The following is an 18,355-nucleotide window of genomic DNA, read 5'->3' as shown; positions in this document are numbered from 1 at the left end:
GATTTATATATGAATTAGGAGTGAAGGCTAGACTATGAATTAGGAGTGAAGGCTAGACTATGATGAAATTCATATTCTCCTTTCCTTGAATCTGATACATATCTTAAATGGTAATTTACAAGAATAAGAGTTGAGCACTTACAAAAGTTCCCCGACTACTCAATGCATTTCTATCTTAAAAAGTTCACCAGGTAAATGGTGAGAACAGAAGAAGGGAATGTTAAGTTTATGGCTGATGTCTTTGCTTGAGGACAATCAAAAGCTTAAGTGTGGGGTATTTGATGAACTTACAATTTATCTATAATTTTTGAGGACCTTAGCATGGATTTTTATGCCGGTTTTATTAATTTTTGCCTTAATTTAGCTTAATGCTAAGAATAGGTTCAGGGATAATCAATCCAAGAAAAGGAAGGAAAAAGGCAAGAAAAGAAGGTTCAAAAAGACCAATTTCAGTCCAGCCCGGTCGTGGAAGCAAGAGAGAGCACTTCGGCCCAAAAAGAGCAAGTGAATTTCTTGAGAAAACCCAAGAAAATAAAGCCTAGCTATGAGGAGAATTCGGCCCAGCAAAGAAGGCCCATTTTTAGCCCAAATAACAGCCTAGAGTGTAGCCCACATGAGTTCAAAAGCAAACTAAGTTGTAGCCCAAATAGCAGCCCAAAGGGAGCTAGGGGCGGCAACTTCTAGGAGTTTCTTGAAAAGAAGGAGGGAGCACTCTAGAAGGTTCATGAGGGGTGTAATACACCCCATTCTAGAGGCTTCAAGAAGGGGCAAGAGCCCCTTTGAAAAACTATATAAGGAGGCCTCTAGGAGGGGAGAAAGTGTTCAATTGCTTAAGAGGAAGGCTCTCCCACTCTTAGAGGTTCGGCCACCTTGAGAGAAGAGAAGAGAAGAAGGCTAGGCGCAAGGAAGAAGAAGAAGAAGGGCTGAAGGAAGTTCAAGACAAGCAAGCTAGAAGAAGAAGGTGAGTTCGAATTGAGAGTTTGTGATTCAAAGATCTTCTGTAATAAATCATTTGTTGTTTCATTCTCTTTTGATTTGAATTCAGTTTCTTAGTTATATGTTCTTTCTTCTTTCTCCTTGTTTCCATTCTTCCTTGATGTATTTCAGCTTGTAAAATTTCAGTTCAGCAATCTAATTCTTTTTGATTCATTCAAATGGTCATGCATTGTATTTGAAGTTTCTTGAATAAGGGTGTGATTGTAGATTAATTCGGCCAACTAACCTTCAAAACTCAGATCTGAATTCTCAGATCTGAGATTGCAAGATCTGAATTGCTTGAAAGAGAATTCAGATCTGCAATTTTCAGATTGGGCGAATTAATCTACAGCTTGGAATTCCTAGAGTGCTTGAGAGAGACTCTAGGAATTCAGATCTACTATTCAAGAACTGAATTGATTGCAAGGTTAGAGATAACTTGCACAATTCAGTTGGTGATCAATTCAGATTTGAATTGATGCCTTAGAAGTGTTTGAAGAAATGCATGCATGGGGATTAGATTCTTGCTAGAGATAGAAGAACCGTCACTCATGCATAGGATGAACATGCGCTTGAGAGAGGCTGTTCATGACCTTGGGGTTTCACCAAACCAAGGCTCAATCATGATTTATTCGAATGATCCAAATTGATAGATTGCTGAATTCTGAGATTGACATCTACTGCTTACTCTTCTAACCTGAATTGAAGGCAATTGGACCAATGATTTAGATAGATTTTAATTTAGGATTTCTTAACTTTCATTAGAGTTTTGATTTATTTTTTGATCAGATAAGAACTGTTCAATTTAGTATTGGTAATTGTTTCCTAAATCCTCGTGGGAACGATACTTCACTCATTACTTTATTACTTGAACGGCTAGTGCACTTCCTAGTGTCACAATGAGCCACACATCAAGTTTTTGATATACTATTTGCAAATTCCATATTTCGTTTCGGCGAGACACCTGGAAACAACGCGCCGGATACTCGGACCATTTGCGGCACGATCGTCATTACGGAATGGGAACGGTGCAAAACTGGGCTTTTGGCATTCGTCGTGCATTGTGGGCCCCGCGATAGTATTGCATCTATCCCAGGATGCGGCAGATCTAGAAAGGAATAACTCCGCTCACTTGGGAGCTTGTGCACGGTTACCAAGGGAGGAAAGTTGAATACACTGTATTTTCAAGTCTAAAAGAATTAATGGAGGGGAGAGTAGTATTAGGATGGGTGACCTCCCGGGAAGTCCTTGTGTTGCACCCCATTATTATTAATATTTTATTTTTGATATATTATTTGCAAATTCCATATGTCATTTCGGTGAGACAACTGGAAACAACGCGCCGGATTCTTGCACCCTTTGCGAAATGACAGTCATTACTGAATGGGAACGGTGCAAAATTGGGCTTTAGGCATTCGTCGTGCATTGTGGGCCCCGCGATAGTATTGCATCTATCCGTGGCTGCAGCAGATCTGGAAAGGAATAACTCCGCTCACGTGGGCGCTTGTGCATGTTTACCAAGGGAGGAAAATTGAATACACCATTTTTTCAAGTCTTAAAGAATTAATGGAGGGGAGCAAGATAGTGAGTGCATAAAGATTTAAGCGAGCAACAAGCAATCGGGTGCGAATATACCAGCACTAATCCACCGGATCCCAAAAGATCTCCGAAGTTAAGCGTGCTTGGGCGTGAGTAGTATTAGGATGGCTGACCTCCTGGGAAATCCTTGTGTTGCAACCCAATTTTATTAATATTTTATTTTTGATATACTATTTGCAAATTCCATATGTCATTTCGGCGAGACAACTGGAAACAACGCGTCGGATTCTCGGACCATTTGCGGTACGATCGTCATTACTGAATTGGAACGGTGCAAAACCGGGCTTTGGGCATTCGTCGTGCATTGTGGGCCCCGCGATTGCCTTGCCTCTATCCGGGGCTGCGATAGATCTGGAAAGGAATAACTCCGCTCACGTGGAAGCTTGTGCACGGTTACCAAGGGAGGAAAGTGGCATAAACCATTTTTTCAAATCTGAAAGAATTATTGGAGGGGGAGCAAGATAGTGAGTGCATAAAGATTTAGGCGAGCAAGAAGTAGACGGTTGCAATCATACCAGCAGTAAGGCACCGGAACCCATCAGAACTCCGAAGTTAAGCGTGCATGGGTGAGAGTAGTATTAGGATGGGTGACCACTTGGGAAATCATCGTGTTGCAACCAAATTTTATTCATATTTTATTTTTGATATATTATTTGCAAATTCCATATGTCGTTTCGGCGAGACAACTGGAAAAAACACGCCAGATTCTCGGACCATTTGCGGCACGACCATCATTACTGAAGGGGAACGGTGCAAAACCGGGCTTTGGGCATTTGTCGTGCATTGTGGGCCTCGCGATAATATTGCCTCTATCCGGGGCTGCGACAGATGTGGAAAGGAATAACTCCGCTCACGTGGATGCTTGTGCACGGTTACCAAGGGAGGAAAGTTGCATACACCGTTTTTTCAAGTCTGAAAGAATTAATGGGGGCGAGCAAGATAGTGAGCGTGTTGCACCCCAATTTTATTAATATTTTATCTTTAATATACTATTTGCATATTCCATATGTCCTTTCGGCGAGACAACTGGAAACAATGCGCCGGATACTCGGGCCATTGGCGGCACGATCGTCATTACTGAATGGGAACGGTGCAAAACCGGGCTTTTCGCATTCGTCGTGCATTGTCGGCCCCGCGATAGTATTGCATCTATCCGGGGCTGCGACAGATCTGGAAAGGAAAAACTCCGCTCACGTGGATGCTTGTGCACGTTTACCAAGGGAGGGAAGTTGCATACACCGTTTTTTCAAGTCTGAAAGAATTAATGGAGGGGAGCAAGATAGTGAGTGCATAAAGATTTAAGCGAGCAAGAAGCAAACGGTTGCAATGATACCAGCACTAATCCACCGGATCCCATCAGAACTCCGAAGTTAAGTGTGCTTGGGCGAGAGTAGTATTAGGATGGCTGACCTCCTGGGAAGTCCTCGTGTTGCACCCCAATTTTATTAATATTTTATTTTTGATATACTTTTTGCAAATTCCATATGTCGTTTCGTCGAGACAACTGGAAACAACGCGTCGGATATTCGGACCATTTGCGGCACGATCGTCATTAATGAATGGGAACGGTGCAAAATCGGGCTTTTGGCGTTCGTCGTGCATTGTGCGCCCCGTGATAGTATTGCATCTATCCGGCGCTGCGGCAGATCTGGAAACGAATAACTCCTCTCACGTGGGAGCTTGTGCACGGTTACCAAGGGAGGAAAGTTGCATACACCGTATTTTCAATTCTGAATGTATTAAAGGAGGGGAGCAAGATCGTGAGTGCATAAAGATGTAAGCAAGAAAGAAGCAAACGGGTGCGATCATACCAGCACTAATCCACTGGATCCCATTAGAACTCCGAAGTTAAGCGTGTTTGGTGAGAAAGTATTAGGATGGGTGACCTCCTGGGAAGTCCTTGTGTTGCAACCCAATTTTATAAATATTTTATTTTTGATATACGATTTTCAAATTCCATATGTCATTTCGGCGAGACAACTGGAAACAACGCGTCGGATTATCGGACCATTTGCTGCATGACCGTCATTACTGAATGGGAACGGGGCAAAACCGGGCTTTTGGCATTCGTCGTGCTTTGTGGGCCCAGCGATAGTATTGCATCTATCTGGGGCTGCGGCAGATCCAGAAAGGAATAACTCCTCTCACAAGGGAGCTTGTGCACGGTTACCAAGGGAGGAAAGTTGCATACACCATTTTTTCAAATCTGAAAGAATTATTGGAGGGGAGCAAGATAGTGAGTGCATAAAGATTTAAACGAGAAAAAAGTAGACGGGTGCGATCAAACCAGCACTATTGCACCGGATCCCATCAGAACTCCGAAGTTAAGGGTGCATGGGCGAGAGTAGTACTAGGATGGGTGACCTCCTGGGAAGTCCTCGTGTTGCACCCCAATTTTATTAATAAATTATCTTTGATATACTATTTGAAAATTCCATATGTCGTTTCGGCGAGACAACTGGAAACAACGCGCCGGATACTCGGGCCATTTGCGGTACGATTGTCGTTAGTGAATGGGAACGGTGCAAAACTGGGCTTTTGGCATTCGTCGTGCATTGTGGGCCCCATGATAGTATTGCATCTATCCGGGGCTGCGGCAGATCTGGAAAGGAATAACTCCGCTCACGTGGAAGCCTGTGCACTGTTACCAAGGGAGGAAAGTTGCATACACCGTATTTTCAAGTCTGAATGTATTAATGCAGGGGAGCAAGATAGTGAGTGCATAATGATTTAAGCGAGCAAGAAGCAAACGGTTGTGATCACACCAGCACTATTGCACCGGATCCCATCAGAACTCCGAAGTTAAGTGTGCTTGGTCGAGAGTAGTATTAGGATGGGTGACATCCTTGGAAATCATCATTTTGCAACCCAATTTTATTAATATTTTATTTTTGATATATTATTTGCAAATTCCATATGTCGTTTCGGCGAGACAACTGGAAACAACGTGCCGGATACTCGGACCAATTGCGACACGATCGTCTTTACAAAATGGGAACGGTGCAAAACCGGGCTTTTGGCATTTGTCGTGCATTGTGGGCCTCGCGATAGTATTGCCTCTATCCGGGGCTGCGACAAATATGGAAAGGAATAACTCCGCTCACGTGGATGCTTGTGCACGGTTACCAATGGAGGAAAGTTGCATAAACCGTTTTTTCAAGTCTAAATGAATTAATGGGGGGGAGCAAGATAGTGAGTGCATAAAGATTTAAGCGAGCAAGAAGCAAACGGGTGCGATCATACCAGCACTAATCCACCGGATCCCATTAGAACTCCGAAGTTAAGCGTGTTTGGGAGAGAAAGTATTAGGATTGGTGACCTCCTGGGAAATCCTTGTGTTGTGATGTGTGGCTCATTGTGACACTAGCAAGTGCACTAGCCGTTCAAGTAATAAAGTAGTGAGTGAAGTATCGTTCCCACGAGGATTTAGGAAACAATTACCAATACTAAATTGAACATTTCTTATCTGATCAACAAATAAATCAAAACTCTAATGAAAGCTAAGAAATCCTAAATTAAAATCTATCTAAATCATTGGTCCAATTGCCTTCAATTCAGGTTAGAAGAGTAAGCAGTAAATGTCAGTCTCAGAATTCAGCAATCTATCAATTTGGATCATTCGAATGAATCATGATTGAGCCTTGGTTTGGTGAAACCCCAAGGTCATGAACAGCCTCTCTCAAGTGCATGTTCATCCTATGCATGAGTGACGGTTCTTCTATCTCTAGCAAGAATCTAATCCCCATGCATGCATTTCTTCAAACACTTCTAAGGCATCAATTCAAATCTGAATTGATCACCAACTGAATTGTGCAAGTTATCTCTAACCTTGCACTCAATTCAGTTCTTGAATAGTAGATCTGAATTCCTAGAGTCTCTCTCAAGCACTCTAGGAATTCCAAGCTGTAGATTAATTCGCCCAATCTGAAAATTGCAGATCTGAATTCTCTTTCAAGCAATTCAGATCTTGCAATCTCAGATCTGAGAATTCAGATCTGAGTTTTGAAGGTTAGTTGGCCGAATTAATCTACAATCACACCCTTATTCAAGAAACTTCAAATACAATGCATGACCATTTGAATGAATCAAAAAGAATTAGATTGCTGAACTGAAATTTTACAAGCTGAAATACATCAAGGAAGAATGGAAACAAGGAGAAAGAAGAAAGAACATATAACTAAGAAACTGAATTCAAATCAAAAGAGAATGAAACTACAAATGATTTATTACAGAAGATCTTTGAATCACAAACTCTCAATTCGAACTCACCTTCTTCTTCTAGCTTGCTTGTCTTGAACTTCCTTCAGCCCTTCTTCTTCTTCTTCCTTGCGCCTAGCCTTCTTCTCTTCTCTTCTCTCAAGGTGGCCGAACCTCTAAGAGTGGGAGAGCCTTCCTCTCAAGCAATTGAACAACTTTCTCCCCTCCTAGAGGCCTCCTTATATAGTTTTTCAAGGGGGTCTTGCCCCTTCTTGAAGCCTCTAGAATGGGGTGTATTACACCCCTCATGAACCTTCTAGAGTGCTCCCTCCTTCTCTTCAAGAAACTCCTAGAAGTTGCCGCCCCTAGCTCCCTTTGGGCTGCTATTTGGGCTACAACTTAGCTTGCTTTTGAGCTCATGTGGGCTACACTCTAGGCTGTTATTTGGGCTAAAAATGGGCCTTCCTTGCTGGGCCGAATTCTCCTCATAGCTTGGCTTCTTCCCTTGGATTTTCCAAAGAGTTTCACTTGCTCTTCTTGGGCCGAATGAAATTCTCTTGCTCTCATGGCTGGGCCGGGCTGAACTTGATAAATTTTTGGGTTTTCTTTTCTTGCTTTTGCCTTCTTTTTGTTGATTTGGCTCCCCCTGAAATCTTTCTTGCAATCAAGCTAAAATACGGCAAAAATTTAATTAAACCATTATAAAATTTCATGCAAAAACCTCATAAAATATAGATAAATTGTAAGTTCATCAAATACCCCCACACTTAAGCTTTTGCTTCTCCTCAAGCAAAGACATCAGCCATAAACTTAACATTCCCCCCTTCTGTTCTCACCATTTACCTGGTGAACTTTTTAAGATAGAAATGCATTGAGTAGTCGGGGAACTTTTGTAAGTGCTTAACTCTTATTCTTGTAAATTACCATTTAAGATATGTATCAGATCCGAGGAAAGGAGAATATGAATTTCATCATAGTCTAGCCTTCACTCCTAATTCATATATAAGTCAGCTCTTTAATTGTCAAGGTTAATAATCAAATTTCACTGAGTTTCACATCTGTAACTAAATCTCAATGAGAGTTCAACTTTAGAGTGCCCCTTTGAACCTCGATTGTCACCACAATTACTTATTTCTAAGGGTGAGTGCATTTTATGCTCCATCTCACCTTTTTTTTTTTTTCTTTTTTTTTCTTTTCGGTGTGAGTGCATTTTATGCTCCATCTCACACTTTTCTCTCTTTTTTTTTTTTTTTTTTTTTTTTTTTTTTTTGTGTGAGTGCATTTTATGCTCCATCTCACACTGGTCACTTGTTTGAGGTAGGTAAATAGGACTCATGTTCTAAGCTGCTAGTTTTACTATTCAGCTCAGAATAGCGGAGTCAATTTGGGCTTTTGTCCTTCTTTGCAATTATTGAACCTCAAGAATTAGCACTTCAGATGTGCACTAGCTCTCTTGACCATTAACAATGAAATTAAGGGCTTCCATACACATGAAGGAAGTTAGGGCTAGTCATGCTGAAAGGCATATTCAGCTCCCCTTTTCTCCTGCATAAATCAAATTGGGTCATTTACAAGAATAAAAACTTAACAAGTACATCAGTCTCCCTCAACTCATTGAATTCCTTCTTAAAAAATCATCAAATAAATAGTAATGAACTTGAGGGGTTCCAGTCTTTTTTTTTTTTTTTTTTTTTTTTTTTGTGATGTCATTGCTTGCATATGTGTGTTGGGGTGCATGAGGTGCATGGTTTCAACCCCCATACCCTAGCCTCGGGCTCACTCCCCCACACTTGAGATGAACATTGTCCTCAATGTTCGTAGTGTTAGGGAGTCACACTTGCTAGAGCAAACTGAAGAAAAGAAAATGATGAACTGAGTCCTTAAAGAATTGGAATTTTGAGAAAAAGATCTTTATTTTACTAACTAATATTCTAAAAAGATAAATGACAAAAAGATTCCTTAACTTGTTCATGAGCAAGCATAAGAGATTATTGGTTATCTAGATAAACAGTGGATGGAGGGGGTACAGTACTGCCCATTAAATATGGTTTTAGGCGCTGACCATTTACTTTAAACGTGCCCTGAACCGGGTGGGTGAGTTCTATAGCCCCATGGGGAAAAACCTGTGAAATGGTAAAGGGTCCAGACCACCTGGATCTCAGCTTACCTGGAAACAAGCGGAGACGGGAATTATATAACAATACCTGTTGGCCTACATAAAAGTCCCGTCTCAGCAAGTTCTTATCATGCCAGTTTTTTATTCTTTCTTTATAAACTTTGGCATTCTCATAGGTGGTAAGTCTGAATTCATCCAATTCATTCAATTGCAACCGCCTTTTAGCCCCTGTGGCCTGAATGTCAAAATTTAAGAATTTAAGAGCCCAATAGGCCTTGTGTTCCAATTCAACTGGTAAATGGCATGCTTTACCAAAGACCAATCTGTAGGGGGACATGCCAATAGGTGTCTTAAATGCAGTTCTGTATGCCCATAATGCATCATCTAATTTGATGGACCAATCTTTTCTGGTGGATGCTACGGTCTTTTCCAGAATTCTTTTGAGTTCCCTGTTAGCCAACTCCACTTGGCCACTGGTTTGAGGGTGATAAGGGGTAGCTAATTTATGTGTAATTCCATATTTCTGCATTAACCTCTCAAATTGGCTATTGCAGAAGTGAGTTCCCCTATCACTAATTATAGCTCGCGGAGTGCCAAATCGGGAGAATAGCTTCTTTAGGAAGTGTACTACCCTTCTTGAGTCATTTGTGGGTAAAGCCATGGCTTCTACCCATTTGGATACATAGTCAACTGCAACGAGGATGTACTTATTCCCAAAAGAATTCGGGAAAGGTCCCATGAAATCTATACCCCAAACATCAAAGATTTCACAGATTAAAATATTGGAAAGGGGCATTTCATTCCGTCGGGAAATGTTTCCCGATCTTTGGCATTTGTCACATGTGGACACATACCGATGGGCATCTTTGAAGAGTGTGGGCCAATAAAAACCTGATTGCAAAACCTTGGCTGCCGTGCGACTAGCTCCAAAATGACCTCCTGCTTCTTTATCATGGCAAAATTGGAGTACCGACTCCATCTCCTCCTCGGGGACACATCTCCTTATGATCTGATCTGCACACAATTTATACAAAAAGGGTTCCTCCCACAGATAGTATTTTACATCAGAAAAGAATTTCTTTTTCTGTTGATATGAAAGGTTAGGAGGAAGGACTTGTGCAGCTAGATAATTAGCAAAATCAGCATACCAAGGATATGAGTATTTCTGTATTGAGTACAACTGCTCATCCGGAAATTCTTCTCGAATGTTGCTGGTTATCTCCTCTTTTGAGCTTACCGTGTCCAACCGGGAGAGATGGTCAGCAGCCAGGTTTGCAGCACCCTTCAGGTCTCTAATCTCAATGTCAAACTCTTGCAATAAAAGGATCCACCTGATCAGTCTTGGTTTTGAGTTTTGCTTGGTAAGCAAGTGCCTTAATGCCGAGTGATCTGTGTGGACAACAACCTTGGATAATATCAGATATGAACGAAACTTATCAAGTGCAAATATTACTGCTAACAGCTCCTTTTCTGTGGTGGTGTAATTGAGTTGGGGTCCAGTCAAGGTTCTGCTAGCATAGTAAATTGGCTGAAAATGTTTGTTCATTCTTTGTCCTAAAACAGCTCCTATAGCAAAATCACTCGCATCACACATCAATTCAAATGGGAGGGTCCAATCTGGTGCTATCATGATAGGTGCATGGATCAATTTGTCTTTCAAGATGTTGAAAGCATGAAGACATTCAGTTGAAAATTCAAAAGGCACTTCTTTCTGAAGCAAGGTAGATAATGGCTTGGAAATTTTTGAGAAATCTTTAATAAACCTTCTATAGAAACCGACATGTCCTAAGAAACTTCTCAAAGAACGAATAGATGTTGGGGTTGGTAATTTTTCAATTGCCTCCACCTTGGCCTTGTCGACTTCTATACCTCTTTGAGAGATCTTGTGTCCAAGCACTATGCCTTCTTGCACCATAAAATGACATTTCTCCCAATTCAACACAAGATGTGTTTCTTTACATCTAGTAAGCACCTGTTCCAGATTATTCAAACATGCATCAAATGAAGAGCCAAAAACTGAAAAATCATCCATGAAGATCTCAATAAATTTTTCAACCATATTAGAAAATATAGACATCATACATCGCTGAAAGGTTGCTGGGGCATTGCATAACCCAAAGGGCATCCTTCGGTATGCAAAGGTTCCATATGGGCAAGTAAAAGTGGTCTTTTCTTGATCTTCTGGTGCAATTGGTATCTGGTTATACCCTGAATATCCATCCAAGAAACAATAATACTCATGCCCGGCTAGCCTCTCCAACATTTGATCCATAAATGGGAGAGGAAAATGGTCCTTCCGGGTGGCTTCATTTAATTTTCTATAGTCAATACACACACGCCATCCGGTAATGGTTCTAGTAGGGATGAGTTCATTTTTCTCATTTGGAACAACAGTCGTACCCCCTTTTTTGGGCACAACTTGCACAGGGCTTACCCAAGAACTATCAGAAATAGGATAAATGATCCCAGCATCTAACAACTTAATTATTTCAGCCTTTACCACTTCTTTCATGTTGGGATTCAGGCGCCTTTGGGGCTGAACGGAAGGCTTGCTGTCCTCTTCCATCAAAATTCTATGAGTGCAGATTGATGGATTAATGCCTTTGATATCTTCTACCTTCCAAGCTATAGCATTTTTGTGTTCCTGCAGCACTCTTAATAATTTTTCTCTTTGTAAGGGATTCAGTGTTGCGGAAATTATCACGGGGAGATCTGATGGTTCCTCAAGGAAAGCATACTCTAAATGGGATGGTAATTGCTTCAGTTCAAGGGTGGGGGGTTCTTGGGGTGATGGCTTACCTGATGGTCCGGGCAATTTGCCTAAGTTCTCTAATTTAAGAAACCCCTTTCCCTTGAATTGAGGCTTATCGTTCAGGTATGCTATCATGAGGTTTATTTTTTCATTTTCTGTTTCTTCAAGTTCTCCCTGTTGGAGGCAGAGTTCAAGAGGATCAGTTATTCTACTTACCTGGAAGCATTCATCAATTGTCAATTCAATGGCATCAATCATAAAACAAGAATCATCACTAGAGGGTGCATGTTTCATAGCATCAGACATTTTAAAAATTATCTCCTCATCTTGTATCCTAAGGCTGAGTTGTCCTTGTTGGACATCAATCATTGCTTTCCCAGTAGCCAGGAAAGGTCTCCCTAGGATAAGCGGGACCTCCACATCTTCTTGCATGTCTAACACAATGAAATCAACTGGAAAAATGAATTTGTCAACTTTAACTAACACATCTTCTATGATCCCCCTAGGATGTCTAATGGATCTATCAGCCAATTGTAATGCCACTCTAGTGGGTTGGGGTTCATTCAACCCCAATTTCTTGAAGATAGAATATGGCATTAAATTGATGCTAGCTCCCAGGTCACATAAAGCTTTTTCAATTTTTAAACTGCCAATGGTACAAGGAATAGTGAAACTCCCTGGATCTTTGAGTTTCTGAGGCAGCTTGTTCAGAAGGATAGCAGAACATTCCTCATTTAATGCAACTGTAGCCACATCTCCCAGTTTCCTTTTGTTTGCCAATAATTCCTTCAAAAACCTTGCATAGTGTGGCATCTGGGCTAAAGCATCAGCAAAAGGAATATTAATATGTAAACTTTTAAATATTTCAAGAAACTTACCAAATTCCTTCTCCAATTTTTGTTGCTTCAGCCTGTTAGGGAATGGAACTTGTGGTTGTTGGTGCATCCCTTGTTGTGCTTCTGGTTGTTCCGTCTTCTGTTGTCTGGTTCCAAGGCTTGTTTCTGCCTTGGGTTCAGCCCAATTCTTCTTTTCTACCTCAGGCAACTCTTTTCCACTTCTTAAGGTAATAGCTTGCACCTGCTCTCGTGGATTCACTTCAGTGTTGCTTGGAAGAGTTCCCGGCAGTCTGGAAGAGATTAATTGTGCCAATTGCCCCACTTGGTTTTCCAGGTTTTTGATTGAAGCTTCCTGGTTCTGGAACCTAGTTTCTGCACCTGCTATAAATTTTGTCATCAGTTCCTCCAAATTGGATTTCAGTTCAGGCTGATGATAAGTCTGGTGGAACGGCTTGGAAATATGCTGATTTGGCCAGGACTGGTTTGAATGTCCCCTCCATCCTGGATGAAAAGTATGGTGACTCTGGTAACCCTGCTGTCTTGACGAATTGCTGACATAGTCAACTTGTTCAGTAGATGGTCTGAACTGATTGCCAACTTGGCAGTCTGTACTGATGTGGCCTCCCCCACACAATTCACAATTAAGAGGCTGCACATGCATGGCAGCTATCTGCATTTCATCTATTTTTTTACTGAGTGCTCCTATTTGTGCAGCTAGTGCTGTATAAGTGTCAACATTATGCAAGCCTTGCTGCTTCCTAGTTTGAGTCCTTTCCGAATGCCATTGATAATTGTTGGCTGCCATTTCCTCAATAAGTGCATGGGCAACCTCAGGAGTTTTATTATTTATGGATCCTCCGGCTGCAGCATCTAATATGGTCTTATTTGAGTCAGTAAGACCATTATAGAAAGTCTGCACTTGCAGCCAAATGGGGAGGCCATGGTGAGGAACTCTCCTTAACAGCTCCTTGTATCGTTCCCATGACTCATATAAAGATTCCCCCTCTTGCTGGAAAAAAGTAGTGATGTCATTCCTCATTTTAGCAGTTTTAGAAGGGGGAAAATATTTAGAGAGAAAACGGCTGGCCATTTCGTCCCATGTGGCTATAGATCCTGCCGGTAATGAGTTCAACCAAGCTTTGGCTTTATCCTTCAAAGAAAATGGGAATAACCTCAGCCGGATGGCATCATCACTTACCCCATTGTGTTTGAAGGTGTCACAGATTTCCAAGAAGTTAGCAATATGGGCATTCGGATCCTCATGGGCCATACCACAAAACTGAACCGTATTTTGTATCATTTGGATTATGGCCGGTTTAATTTCGAAGTTATTGGTAGCAATAGTTGGCCTGATAATGCTGGAGACAGTCCCGGTGAGGGTAGGCTTGGCATAATCCATCATAGTTCTTTGTTCAGCCATTTCTTGTGCTTCTTGTCTGACTTGCTTAGCAACTCTCAAACGGACACGGAGAGTCCGTTCAATCTCTGGGTCGTAAAGGATCTCTTCCAGTTCAGGTCTGCTTGTCATAAACTGTTAAAGTCAAAGCAATAAAAATGCCAATATTCACAAAAGAAAATAAATAACTAATCCTATCACACTGAAAATGTAAAGTGAAGTATTGGAATACAAAACCTACATCCTATCATGAATAAATGAAGCCGATTATACTAAAAGCAGATTTAAACCAATCATCTTATTCAAGGTTCCTTTATCTACATCCATCGATTGCAACATCTGAATTCAGACCCAATTTAGATCTGAGTTCAGATCTACAAGTCTTTGGTATTGTTAGTCTAGAGAAATTAATAAATAATAATTCAGATCTGAGCTGGTTATCTCATATACACTCATTGGTATACACTACAATATACATCCATTAAGGTTGGAATCAATTCTGTGATGCTTTAGGGCTGAAATCAGATCTGATCTAAAAAAAAAATTTAAAAGGATCTGAAATAAACTAAAACCAGTCCTGAGTTTGGCTTGGGTTAAAAACTCTACAATTGAAGCTCAAACCTGTATAGCTGATGCATATCAAACACTTGCTAAGACCTGAAAATTGGGTCTGCAATGTTTGGTATTGCAAGCTATTCGGCCCATACAACTTTTGTAGAAATCTGAAATCAGGTCTGCTAACTGTTGCACTATAGCAGCCCTGCTACAGATCTGAATGCTAAAAGAAATACTTGGAAAGTGCTAATTTTTCTTAAATATCTGAGGCATAACAATTATTCAATCCAAACATACACCTCCTTAGCTAATGTAGCTCGGTTACAAGTGGGTAAAGCCAAGAATTCAGTCCACCCAGAATTCATAGTATGCTCTGTATCAGTTCAGTCCTCACATCATATCAACTGAATTTCAGATTTGAATTTCTCTCATTCCTTGCTATCCATTCACCCTTGAGGCAGGTTGGATGTATCCTAGGGTGGATTGAGGTAGTGATGGCACCCAATTCACCTCAAACTTGCATCGGTTCAGATCTGAGTTCAGAGGAATTCAGATCTGAACTGAGCAGATCTGTAACAGCAGAATTCAGATCTGAACTCAAGTCTGAGTTTGGATCTGAATTCTCAATTGCCTTACCTTCAGTTATTGCTACCAAATTGTTTTTGGGGAATAGCAGAAGTGCCCTAGGGTGAATTGGGGTGGTGATGACACCCAATTCCCCTCAAAATTTCATCAGTTCAGGTCTGAGTTCAGAGGAACTCAGATCTGAACTGTTGCAGATCTGCAATAGCAGAATTCAGATCTGAACTCAGATCTGAGTTCTGATCCGAATTCTCAATTGCTCCTCTGGTTGTTCAAAATATCTCCCCTTTTTTTTTTTTCATTTGTTTTTTTTTTTCTTTTTGTAATGAAAGAAAAGAATAATAAAATCTGAAACACAAGCAACTCTTTTCGGTTGAGTGCTGCAGATCTGAAATCTGCTGATCTGAGTGCCGAATGCAACTCAGATCTGCAACACTCATGTTTTTTGTGAAATTTTTTTTTCTTTTAGAAGGGAACAACATCAAGATTGAATAGAAATCAAATATGCCTTTATTAAAATGAAACTGAAACCAAAAAAAAGAAAGTAATCTACTTAAGAAAGAAGAAACATAACTACAGTAGTACAGCAGTTGCAGTCCAAGCTGAAATGAAAAAGTTAGCAAATTAACCCAACTATGAATGCAATGCTGAATGAGATCAGATTAAGAATGCTCAATGTTTCCTAATATTGCTTCTATAAATCCCCGGCAACGGCACCAAAAACTTGATGTGTGGCTCATTGTGACACTAGCAAGTGCACTAGCCGTTCAAGTAATAAAGTAGTGAGTGAAGTATCGTTCCCACGAGGATTTAGGAAACAATTACCAATACTAAATTGAACATTTCTTATCTGATCAACAAATAAATCAAAACTCTAATGAAAGCTAAGAAATCCTAAATTAAAATCTATCTAAATCATTGGTCCAATTGCCTTCAATTCAGGTTAGAAGAGTAAGCAGTAAATGTCAATCTCAGAATTCAGCAATCTATCAATTTGGATCATTCGAATGAATCATGATTGAGCCTTGGTTTGGTGAAACCCCAAGGTCATGAACAGCCTCTCTCAAGTGCATGTTCATCCTATGCATGAGTGACGGTTCTTCTATCTCTAGCAAGAATCTAATACCCATGCATGCATTTCTTCAAACACTTCTAAGGCATCAATTCAAATCTGAATTGATCACCAACTGAATTGTGCAAGTTATCTCTAACCTTGCACTCAATTCAGTTCTTGAATAGTAGATCTGAATTCCTAGAGTCTCTCTCAAGCACTCTAGGAATTCCAAGCTGTATATTAATTCGCCCAATCTGAAAATTGCAGATCTGAATTCTCTTTCAAGCAATTCAGATCTTGCAATCTCAGATCTGAGAATTCAGATCTGAGTTTTGAAGGTTAGTTGGCCGAATTAATCTACAATCACACCCTTATTCAAGAAACTTCAAATACAATGCATGACCATTTGAATGAATCAAAAAGAATTAGATTGCTGAACTGAAATTTTACAAGCTGAAATACATCAAGGAAGAATGGAAACAAGGAGAAAGAAGAAAGAACATATAACTAAGAAACTGAATTCAAATCAAAAGAGAATGAAACTACAAATGATTTATTACAGAAGATCTTTGAATCACAAACTCTCAATTCGAACTCACCTTCTTCTTCTAGCTTGCTTGTCTTGAACTTCCTTCAGCCCTTCTTCTTCTTCTTCCTTGCGCCTAGCCTTCTTCTCTTCTCTTCTCTCAAGGTGGCCGAACCTCTAAGAGTGGGAGAGCCTTCCTCTCAAGCAATTGAACAACTTTCTCCCCTCCTAGAGGCCTCCTTATATAGTTTTTCAAGGGGGCTCTTGCCCCTTCTTGAAGCCTCTATAATGGGGTGTATTACACCCCTCATCATGTTGCACCCCAATTTTATTAATATTTTATTTTTGATATACGATTTGCAAATTCCATATGTCGTTTCGGCGAGACAACTGGAAACAATGCGCCGGATACTCGGGCCATTGGCGGCACGATCGTCATTACTGAATGGGAACGGTGCAAAACCGGGCTTTTAGCATTCGTCGTGCATTGTCGGCCCCGCGATAGTATTGCATCTATCCGGGGCTGCGACAGATCTGGAAAGGAATATCTCCGCTCACGTGGATGCTTGTGCATGGTACCAAGGGAGGAAAGTTGCATACACCGTTTTTTCAAGTTTGAAAGAATTAATAGGGGGGAGCAAGATAGTGAGTGCATAAAGATTTATGCGAGCAAAAAGGAAACGGTTGCGATCATACCAGCACTAATGCACCGGATCCCATCAGAACTCCGAAATTAAGTGTGCTTGGGCGAGTAGTATTAGGATGGGTGACCTCCTGGGAAGTCCTCGTGTTGCACCCCAATTTTATTAATATTTTATCTTTGATATACTATTTGCAAATTCCATATGTCGTTTCGGCGAGACAACTGGAAGCAACACGCTGGATACTCAACCATTTGCATTACGATCATCATTACTGAATGAAAACGGTGCAAAACCAGGCTTCTGGCATTCGCCATGCATTATGGGCCCCACGTTAGTATTGCTTCTATCCGTGGCTGTGGCAGATCTGGAAAGGAATAACTCCACTCACGTGGGAGCTTTTGCACGTTTACCAAGGAAGGAAAGTTGCATACACCGTTTTTTCAAGTCTGAAAGAATTAATGGAGGGGAGCAAGATAGTGAGTGCATAAAGATTTAAGCGAGCAAGAAGCGGATGGGTGCGATCGTACCAGCACTAATGCACCGGATCCCATCTGAACTCCGAAGTTAAGTGTGCTTGGGCGAGAGTGGTACTAGGATGGGTGACCTCCTGGGAAATCCTCGTGTTCTCCTCAATTTTATTAATATTTTACTTTTTATATACTATTTGCAAATTCCATATGTCATTTCGGCGAGACAACTGGAAACAACGTGCCAGATACTCGGACCATTTGCGGGACGATCGTCATTACTGAATGGGAACGGTGCAAAACCGGGCTTTTGGCATTCGTCGTGCAATGTGGGCCCCGTGATAGTATTGCATCTATCCGGGGCTGCGGCAGATCTGGAAAGGAATAACTCCTCTCACGTGGGAGCTTGTGCACGGTTACCAAGGGAGGAAAGTTGCATAGACCGTTTTTTCAAGTCTGAAATTTTAATGGAGGGGAGCAAGATAGTGAGTGCATAAATATTTAAGCGAGCAAGATGCAAACGGGTGCGATCATACCAGCACTAATCCACCGGATCCCATCAGAACTCCGAAGTTAAGTGTGCTTGGGACTAGGATGGGTGACCTCCTGGGAAGTCCTCGTGTTGCACCCCAATTTTATTAATATTTTATTTTTGA

The 18,355-nt window shown here is 41.0% G+C and overlaps 2 non-coding genes and 9 pseudogenes across 2 annotated transcripts; all 11 read left to right on the top strand.

Moving 5' to 3' along the window:
• The first annotated feature begins 2,596 nt into the window (after positions 1-2,596).
• On the top strand, positions 2,597-2,715 carry LOC148856137 (5S ribosomal RNA; annotated as a pseudogene).
• Positions 2,716-3,075: 360 nt separating this feature from the next.
• LOC148856136 (5S ribosomal RNA) lies at positions 3,076-3,194 on the top strand (annotated as a pseudogene).
• A 699-nt stretch (positions 3,195-3,893) lies between these two features.
• LOC148856135 (5S ribosomal RNA) lies at positions 3,894-4,012 on the top strand (annotated as a pseudogene).
• Positions 4,013-4,371: 359 nt separating this feature from the next.
• LOC148856134 (5S ribosomal RNA) lies at positions 4,372-4,488 on the top strand (annotated as a pseudogene).
• Positions 4,489-4,847: 359 nt separating this feature from the next.
• LOC148856133 (5S ribosomal RNA) lies at positions 4,848-4,966 on the top strand. The gene has a single exon (XR_016096764.1). It is a non-coding gene; the product is annotated as a 5S ribosomal RNA (ribosomal RNA).
• A 359-nt stretch (positions 4,967-5,325) lies between these two features.
• On the top strand, positions 5,326-5,444 carry LOC148856132 (5S ribosomal RNA; annotated as a pseudogene).
• Positions 5,445-5,803: 359 nt separating this feature from the next.
• LOC148856131 (5S ribosomal RNA) lies at positions 5,804-5,921 on the top strand (annotated as a pseudogene).
• Positions 5,922-13,410: 7,489 nt separating this feature from the next.
• On the top strand, positions 13,411-13,517 carry LOC148856130 (small nucleolar RNA R71). Its single transcript, XR_016095205.1, has one exon. It is a non-coding gene; the product is annotated as a small nucleolar RNA R71 (small nucleolar RNA).
• Positions 13,518-17,270: 3,753 nt separating this feature from the next.
• On the top strand, positions 17,271-17,387 carry LOC148856129 (5S ribosomal RNA; annotated as a pseudogene).
• A 358-nt stretch (positions 17,388-17,745) lies between these two features.
• Positions 17,746-17,864, top strand: LOC148856128 (5S ribosomal RNA; annotated as a pseudogene).
• A 357-nt stretch (positions 17,865-18,221) lies between these two features.
• On the top strand, positions 18,222-18,330 carry LOC148856127 (5S ribosomal RNA; annotated as a pseudogene).
• Positions 18,331-18,355: the final 25 nt, after the last annotated feature.

Source organism: Nelumbo lutea, chromosome 4, assembly GCF_056320005.1.
Source record: "Nelumbo lutea isolate HS-2025 chromosome 4, American lotus-T2T, whole genome shotgun sequence".
NCBI classification, from domain to species: Eukaryota; Viridiplantae; Streptophyta; class Magnoliopsida; order Proteales; family Nelumbonaceae; genus Nelumbo; species Nelumbo lutea.
The sequence above is the reverse complement of the archived record's forward strand: the minus strand, read 5'-3'. Positions and strand labels throughout refer to the sequence as shown.